The sequence below is a fragment of the Pipra filicauda genome, unplaced genomic scaffold (assembly GCF_003945595.2).
Source record: "Pipra filicauda isolate LSUMZ 115617 unplaced genomic scaffold, ASM394559v2 scaffold232_size1229904_pilon, whole genome shotgun sequence".
Lineage (NCBI taxonomy): Eukaryota > Metazoa > Chordata > Aves > Passeriformes > Pipridae > Pipra > Pipra filicauda.
The window spans coordinates 945,725-954,870 of record NW_024104346.1 but is presented as its reverse complement, the minus strand read 5'-3'; the positions used below and the strand labels follow the sequence as shown (position 1 = coordinate 954,870).

The following is a 9,146-nucleotide window of genomic DNA, read 5'->3' as shown; positions in this document are numbered from 1 at the left end:
CCGGGGCCGCGCTGTCGGGGATATGCGGTGCGCGCAGTCTCCTTCCCGCGCCGGAGCAACGAGCAGCGCGGCCGGGCTGGGACCGCCGGCGGGAGAGAGGAAAAAAGAGGGAAAAGACGGAAAAGAGAGCAATCACAGAAGCCAGCCTGGCGCGGTCCCGCACCGCACCCCCGCCCCACTTCGTATTCCCCCGCTGCGCATCCCCCCGTCCCGCTTTGCATCCCCCCTCTCCGCATCCCCCCGTCCCACTCCGCATCTCCCCGCAGCCCCGGCCCCGCTTCGCATCCCCCGCACCCCCCGCGCCCCCGGCCCCGCTCCGCCCTCCCGCCCGCCCCGCTCCGCCCCGCGGGGTGCCCGGCCCGGCCCGGCCCGTCCCGCCGCTCCCGCCCGCGGCCGCCCGTGCCCGCCGCTCCGCTCCGCCGCGCCGAGGGTAAGGTAAGGTCCGCTCCGCTCCGCCGGGATGGGCTCTGGGCTCCGCCGCTCTCGCTCCCCTGCGTGTCTCGCGGGTCTCCCCGCGCTCGGGCGCAAGTTGATCCCGTGGATTTCCCAGTCACGAGTCTCGCGGTTCTGGTGCCTTTCCCCCGAGTAACACCCCAGGACGCTCCAGTCATCCCTTCCCGGACAGGTCTGAGCCCGCTTTCCTCTACTTTTCCTTTTCTCATCCTTTCTCCCTCCTTTGACCCACCTCAGTCGGGTCCCTTTCTCAGGGAATCCTCCCCGGAGCCTCTGTGGTCTCCCAAAGGCCAGCCTTTTCTGCTGTTAGGAAATATGTTTGTGAGAGCAAAAGTGTTTTGGGGAAAGTGCCGTGACCTTTGGGACAGCCGTTGCTGGCACTCACTGCCCCGGCCCTTCCCGGAGCTTGTCCCCTCCTGCAGCTGCCAACATCTGCACCCAACGGGTCCCGGCACCATTCCCGGGAAGTGGCCTTCCACAAACACCTTGGGAAATACAAGGTGCTTATTTTATTTAGCTTTTTTTAAAGAATGTTGCTGTTAGTTGGCTCCTGAGCTACCAGGTTCCCCAGCTTTGAACATTCCCAATAAGCCAGGAAAGATCCCCCCTGTACAGTAGCCTCAGGCCAGGCAATAACCTACCGGAGATATTTCTCATCTATGGGCAGCTTTGCTATAAGGAACATGTTTAATAAATCATAAGGCCGGTGAATTCCTGGGATTTTTATTGCTTCTGTAAAAATGCAGTTTTGATCCATCTGCGAGGGACACTGGGGAACAAAGCGGCTCCTTTCAGAGCCGGATCCTACGAATTTAGGACACGGAGCTGGCAGTGGGGCTGGTGGCCGTGAGTCCCTGGGGCAGGGGCAGTGCCGTGGTGGTGAATGAGGGCTCCAAGGGCTGTCCTGCCCCTGCTCTTTGAGGGACCAACGTAACCAGGGCTCCTGGAGCCCCGTCTTGGCTTCCCTCACGCCGCCGGGGCTGTGGACACGGCCGCGTGTGTGGAGCCGAGGCAGCGATGCCAGGGGAAACATCACAGCTGGAAACGCAACGAGGCTGCACCAGGCTTCCAGTTACATTTTTCCTCCTCGCCCTGTTGCCCAAGGGGAAAAGAAGCAGCAAAACCCAAACTGCTAAAAAACTGGGAGAGATTCTTGCAGGAAGGATCGCCTGGTTTCCATCAGCCCAGCTGACTCGGTCCCCCAGCAGTGGGGAGGCGGATTGTCCCAGCGAGTCTGGGCAGAGGAATGGCAGTAAAGAGATTTTCTTTGCCTGTTCCAGTGTGAAAACTGGGGTTTAGGAGTGGGAGCAGAGCCGAGATGCGAACGGCACGCGGAGAACCTGGGAGCTGTCAGGAATTCATCGGGATTTCGGAAACCGCGAGCGCCGTGGCTGAGGAGCTGGTTGTGGGTTGAAGTGGGTGGTGGAGGGTGCTGGGCTCTGCCCCACTGTGCTGGGCCGAACCCAGAGGCTGGGCTGCCCTTGGCCACGGAGGCAGCGGGTTGGGGATGGGGATTTGTCCCGTCTCCTGCCATGCCTTTGTTTTAGGCTGTGCGGAGCCCGGCCACAGAGGCGGGGAGGGAGCCTTTCTTTGTACAGGGAAGCATTTAAATTCTTTACAGTGATTCATATATTCCATTCATATGAAACACAGTCCTGCAGAGTGTGAATGGGGACTGCGGGGGGATTTTTTTAAGGCAATAAGCCCTAGAAGTGTCAAAAGTTATTCACACCTTGGTGAAATCAAGGATATTTCTGTCCGTGGCTCTTGGCAGGGGCTCAGCACAGCTCGCCTTGCGTCGGGTTTTTGGTTTCCCACTTGGATACAGAGCGGGGGGAACGTGGGGGCAGCACTCCCGTTGCCCCTGCCCAGCATTGGAATGTTTCTCAGGGCCAGAGGGGCCCAGCACAGGCTGTGCCCAGGGGTTGTGGGTTGTCGGGCAGCTCCCAAGCTCGGCCCCACCAGGGCTCGAACCCCGTGGGTTACATGCCCAGCAAGCCCCGGGGTTGGGGAGCAGCAGCCCTTCCCTGAGCCCATGGCACTGCCCCTCGAGTGATGGTCACCAAGGCTGTGACCAAAGCTCCAGACCAGCTGTCCCTGTGAGGGCAGAGCCTGCCCTGTTTGCCTTCAGCATGAGGGACAGGAACAGCCCAGCAAGGGGACAGGCCTCTCCTGGGCCTTTTCATGGCGTGATGGGACCTTGGCAAGGGGCTCCAGAGTTCAGGCATGACCCTGGGGACACTGACCTGCTCTGGGGGGCTGTGTCCCCATTGGGGAGTGTTGGTTTGGGGTGAATCAAGCTGAATGGCTGGGGGCCAAGAGGTGTGGGGGCATCACCCCAATGTCATGATGTGTCCCAGGTGTGGGGCCGGAGCCCACGGGGGGCTCTTCCCTCCTCCAGCCGCTCAGGATGCTTTGGGCCGCTGTAAATCCTCTCCGAAGGAACTGGGAAGACAGTTTTATGGCTGCTGGGGAGGCAGATTAGCAGGGTGTTGTTTTCCGTGCTGATCCATCACGGGATGCCGGCGCCGTGTGGTGCATCTGAGCTCTCGGCTGCTGGCGGGGGGCACAGCCTCTCCCGGGAAGGTGGAGATGAAACCACCTGGTTTTAATGTCTGTCTGCCCTCGGGATCTGTGATATGAGGGACAAAACCGCCTCCATGGCTGCCCCATGGCCGGAGAGCAGCCAGACTCCTCATGCTGGGGCAACAGCAGAACAAGGGCGTTTGGGCAATGGCACCTGTAAAAGGCATTAACCCGGCGGGGAGGGCGTGGGGGCTGGTCCTGTCCCATCCCCACACACCCCTCTGTCATTCTCTCCTATTTCAACTTGTCTGCAGCCCAGGAAGGAGCAGAGTTTCCATTCCCCTGCACTGAACAAAATGTCTGTGACAATAAAATCTCATAGCGCAGGAAGGGGAGGGATAAAAAGACACCAAACTGGATTTGTTTTCCCCCAGTTTCTCACTCCCAGCCCTTTTCCGGTGGGAGAGGGTGCAGGCCATTGGCTCTATTGGGCAGGTCCTGGGCTCTGAGCCTCCCCACTCCCCTACATCCTCCATTACTGGCTAATTAGAGAGGGCAATTAACTGCCTTAACAAAGGTGGTGGGGGGCGTTGACTCATGGCCGCTTCCTCCTTTGCACTCAGGGGTTCCCTGCACTGGACATTTGGGAGGCTGGGCTGGTGCTGCTGGAACCTGGCTGTGTCCTGCAGCAGTCTGGTGGGATTGGGATGCTCAGGGTGGCTGGTGAGGTGGGGTGATGCCCCACACTGTTGACTCCCCAGCTCTCCCTCCTGCCCAGGGCTCAGCTGCACGTTGCTTCCTTGCGTTGGCGACTTGGACGCCGGCACAGACATAATAAACCGCTTTTCCTTTTCCCCTTGTCACCGGAGCTGCTCCTGAGTCACATCCCTGGCTGCCTGGCTCTTCCCCAGGGCTGTCTGCTCTGGCTGCATAACCCTGCACATCGGCTGCGAACTTCAAAGCGATGGGATCCATCCTGGCCGGGAAGGGCTGGAGGGATGGCAGCGCTCCGGGAAACATCTGCACAGGGCCTGGTGGGGCTGGTGGGATGGGAGACTCTGCTCCCCAAAGCCTGGCTCACCTCTGGGCATCACTGGGCTGCTCCCAATGAACTGCAGGAGCCAGACCCTTCACCAAATCCACCTCGTGCCCTTTACCCCTGGGTCCTCACAGGAGCATCCCACCAGGGACTCTGCAGCTCCCACCGGCTGCTGCCTCCCTGCAGCACTCCTGACCTGGGCTGGGGGCTGCAGGCTGGAGGTGGGTGCTACCACGAATGAGGTGGGATTACAAAGGAGCCAAAGGTGGCATTGTGAAGGTGTCTGCTGTCCCCTCAGCCGGTGGCCCCTGGACCTGGTGTCAGCCGAGTTCATGGAGCGAAGCTCCAGATCACAGGAGCAACTGCAGCCAAAATCTGCAGAGTAGCCGGGTCTGGTCTCTGCGACTTTCCCTGGGGCTGAGCCTGTCCCGCTGGCCCATCTGGAGATGTTTGTCCTCAGAGGCTCTTCCAGGCACTTCTGTCCAGGACAGGTCTTGGCAGGGAGCAGTTAGAGAGGAGGACAATGACCTCGATGTCCACGTGCTGTGGATGCAGCGGTCGATGCAAGGCCTTGCCCACCTTGGCTATTTTGCACCAAAAACCTGAGTCTCTATTTCTTGCAGTGCTCCCAGCCCAAGCTCTGCTTTCCCTGGGCAGGATGGGCCCTGAGAATTGCCCCAAACCAGCAGATTTCTGCAAACCTGCTGCACACCCAAGCAGCCCAGCGATGCTGGACCCCTGGGACCTCACAGTGCTCCTGTGCCTGCCCCACAGAGCTCTGGCCGTCGCCGAAAGCCTCTTTATTGTTCTGGCGGAGGGTTTTGTTTCACTGCTGCCTTCCAAGTTCCCAGGGATCTAAATTCTAAAGCAGGGTCTTGTAAAGAGCCCTGTCCAGATGGGCGAGATGATATTGCTGTATCAGATGAGATCTATCCCTGTCTTTATCCACAGACAATGCAGCAGTGGGAGCAAACAAGGATAGAGCTTTTCTTCGGAGGCACATTAGCCAAATAAGAGCCTTCGCTTTGTTTTGTGCTGAAACCCAAGACCTTGAGGCCAGACCACCTCGGGGAGCTGCCCCCATTCCCGCAGCCACAGGAGGATTTCCCCCTTTCCCTGATGCCCGTGTTCAGGCAGGGCAGGGCAGTGGGTGTCTCATTGCCGGGATGTTCCCTGTCCTCCCCTGCTGTTGGAGCCGTGTCTGTGCCCCTGGGCTGGAAAGGTCTCAGTGTTGCCACAGGGACTGGGCAGCACTCGAGCCTCTTCTGCCCTCGGACACCACAAAGGTGGAAGATGCTTTGGTTGTGCCCTATAATTGCAGGAGAGTTGGGCCCACAGAGAACAAGTCAGGGCTGTCCAGAGCTGCCGAGGCCACTCCGTGCACTCGCTTGTGGTGCTGCTCGAACCCCGCGGCCAATTCACCTGCTTTCAGATTTCATTACAAGACCCAAAATTCAGCCCAGGTTTGTTTTAAGAAGTTACCGGAGGCTGAGAGAAGCCTGGGACTGATTTATGGCTTCCCATCAAAATCATGTGGTTTCACCACAAAACTTGGAAGCTCTGGCTGCATTTTTTCCTCTGGAGATCTTGGCTCCAGTCCAGAGGCGAGAGTGTGAATCCAGGGTGTGCATCAGGGCTGGAGCGTTCGGGTGCTGTGAGTGAAATGGAGGAGATACGGATCACCACAGGAATATTTAATGTCAGGACAACACAGCCATGGTTTTCAGGGAAGCACCGATAAGGCGGCGGGAGGCTTGGCATGGAGTGGAGCTGCAGCAGGTCCTTTGCTCTCATTGTAGCTTTTATTTCAGCACTCACCACTTATCACCCTCACATCCATGTCAGTGGCTGGAGCAGCTTCCCCCATGCCACTGTGCCCAGGCAGGCTGGGAAGTCCCACTGCCCTCCCCTCTCTGGACCCACGGGGTGAGGTGCTGGTGCCCACTGGGGTTAAATATGTGGGCTTTTGCCAGAAAAGCATATTTCCAGCCTCAAACATGCATTGTCAATGACTGCAGAAAGGTATTTCTCACTGCTCCATGTGCCATGAGCCAGTGGACAGGAACAAGCTGACTTTTATTGCTATTTCTTCATATTTCCTGATATTGCCAGTCTGGCACTCACGACCCACAGGCAGATCCCGGTGGGATCCCGGGGTTGGATTGCAGTGGTGATACCTCTGTCTTTGCTTTGCCTTTAATTTCAGGTGCTCTGGGCCCCGAAGGGCTGAGCTGATAACCTGGGAGGGCAGAGCCCACAGCCCTGCGGAGGGAAGGGAGGGCATCCAGAGCAGACCCCAAACCAGGCCGCTGGTGCGGGGCCGTGCCCGGGCACACAGGTTGGAAAAGCCCTCCAAGACCATCAAGTCAACCGAATACCCTCACACCCACTAAACCGTACCATGAAATGCCACGTCTGCTTGTTTTCTGAACACTTCCAGGGGTACTGACTCCACCACATCCCGAGGGAGCCTGTTCCACAACTGGAGCTGGGCTGTCCCCTGGTCACAGCAGCACGAGGGTCTGGAGCTCAGCAACCACCATGGGCCCACGGACCCCTGAGGGTCACATTGAGGGGGGGTCTCAGCAGCTGGCTCGTGGCAGTGCATGAGCAGAGGAAAAGAGCTTTGTGTTACATAAATAACGAGGTCAGGGCCCTGCTGCTCCGGCTGCGCGAGTGCCGCGTCCTGCTGAGCATCCCCTGGCGCGGGGGCCGGCGGGACAGCAGAGTCGCTTCGGGGCTTGGGTGCCTTTGTGGTTTTAATTTAGTGTCTTTTTAAAGTCAAGATGAAAGGGAGAGCCGAGCAGGGCCGCAGCAGTTCCCCTGTCTGCGTCCAAAGGAAGCTGGTGGGGCTGTGCCGAGCACCAGTGGCTCCGTGCCCGCTTCCCAAACCTCTGCTCGCTCCTTCCCACCGCCGGCACGGACACGTCTGTGCCACGAATGGACCTTGTCTGTGCCAGCACTGCACCGTGCTAGCAAGTGCCAGCTCATGGGGCAGTGTGAGATGATCCCACGTGGCCCCAGCAAAGGACACTCAGGTGTCCAGCACCGCTCCGACAGCCCGGCACGGTTGGTGCCGATGCCCGTTTCCATTACACCTTCTCCCATCACAGTTTTATTGAGGACCATGTGTGATGTCACTGCCAACCACCAACTATGGGCCAGGACAAGACCCCAGCGCTCCTCAAGCAGCCATAAACCGAGCTGCACAAGGAGTCTGTAATTATTTTATGCCAAGCCTGGTATTTTCCTCCCCCCGGGGGAGGCACTAGAGCGAACAAGAGCAGGCCCGTGCCAAACCGTGCCCAGGCAGCGCTTTTATGAAATCTTGGGTTCGTCAGAATTAATTTCATTTAAAACATTCTTCTCGTTTTTCATAAAGCACAGCAAATCCGCGGTACTTAGGGCAGGAATGCAGCCAGAGCGCTGCCGGGCAGGCGGCGAGTTACCCGCGGCAGATGGGCCGTGGCGGCGGGGTCGCCCCTGGTCCGGAGCTGCCTCCTGGGGGCATCTGGGAGAAGGGGAGGTGCTGGAGTGACCGTCTGGGGCAGAGCCGGGTGCAGGGCTCCCTCCCACCCTGCGCTCCCGAGGGATGTGGGAGCTCGGGCATGTCCGTCCCCGAAGGTCAGTGAGTGCCGTGGCTGCCGCCGTTCCCACCCCGGTGCTGCGGGGCCGTGGTGTCCTGCACGAGTGGGACGGGGTGTCACAGATCATCTGTTTGAGTCTCCTGGCTGGTGGCAGATGGTCCAGGGGTGGAACCTGGTCCAAAACCTGAGCAGAACTGCTCAGGTTGCCAATAACTGAAGTGAGTTTGGGGGCTGGGGGTACCTGAGCGGGGCTGTGGGGCCAGAGCTGTGCTCCAGGACAGGGCTGGCAGCTGGTGCTCCTGCCCTGCACGTGAAAGTGTGACAACCAGGGCAGTGGGAGAAGCAAACCTCTGTCCACCCATTGCTGGAGGTATGGAAGGGGCACCTTCTCAAAGGCAAGACTCCTGCAGGGCTGCTGCTGGGGGGCTCTTGGCATAGGATAGGGTTTGCTCTCTGGAGTCCAATCCCAACTGGAGGAATAGGTCAAAAATCCCATGATTCTGCAGGCAGCCCCACTAGGAAAGGGTTTAACTCCCCTCCCTTCAGCCTTTCCCCTTCCTGCAGCCCCCAGGACAGGACCCAGGTGGGCATCTCAGCCAGTGTGTCCTCTGAGGATGCAAATGGGTGCTCGTGACCTTGGGTGACCTTGGGGGCTCTGGCCCTGAGAGCAGACATGGGACATTCTCATGGGAGTTAGAAACCAGAGGGAGCCGATGGATTTGTCTGACTGGTCCCACTACGGGCTGGGGTCACTCCCTGCTGTGCTGGGAACCTTGTTTGCTCCAAACCTCCACCTCCCACCGGGCTGGTGGGCTCCGGCCTGCTGGAGAGCTGGCAGGGGTGAGGAGGGGGATTAGAGGGTTTAGCAGGTGTTGAGCCTCATCTTTCATCCTGCTGTAGAGAAATCCTTGGCTTGCTCTTTCCTGCTCCTGCACAAGCCCCGCCAGGCTGGGGCTGCCCTTTCCCTGCTGCTGGCTGGGATGGACTGGGAGATGGGTTTGGAACAGCACTGCGGGTCTGCACCGTGCCCAGAGCCCTCCGGGCTTTGGCCAACTCAGCTTTGTCTGGATGGAGCTCCAGAGGAGTGGTGGGCAGCTCTCTGGCACCTTGTGGCACAGCCAGGTGCCATTTGCCAGCCGCAGGATCGGGTTGGTCTGTGTTGCTCCATGGTTTGATGTGGAGTGTGAGGGTGCAGGGCTGGGCCTGCTGCTTATTTTGGTTAAATTGAGTTTTCTCTGGGATACTGGGGGGTGCTGGGGGCCTCCAGACAAGGGGCTTTTGTGAGCCGGGCTGCAAACCGATCCCCTTTTGTGGTTTTGCTTTTTTGGATGATACAATTTGTTATTCCAAGAACTACCCAACAAATGGACCCCATTAGCTGAGTCCCTGGAGCAGCTGGGGCCGGTGCTCACGGTGCCTTTGTCTGCACCCACCTTGGGCCCGATGGGAGCGCTGGGGCCGTGGCACTGCTGTGCCCCTGGATGGTGCTGGGGCAGGTGGGGGGCCAGGAGCTGCTGTCTCTCCCTGCTGGCTGTGCTGAC

The 9,146-nt window shown here is 59.2% G+C and overlaps 1 protein-coding gene across 1 annotated transcript in view; it reads left to right on the top strand.

Moving 5' to 3' along the window:
• The first annotated feature begins 404 nt into the window (after positions 1–404).
• The window catches only part of COL8A2 (collagen type VIII alpha 2 chain), a 29,484-nt gene continuing 20,742 nt past the window's right edge, over positions 405–9,146 (top strand). Inside the window, exon 1 of the mRNA XM_027719277.2 lies at positions 405–435. The gene's annotated coding sequence lies outside the window, so the exon portion shown is untranslated. The remainder of the gene's footprint in view (positions 436–9,146) is intronic.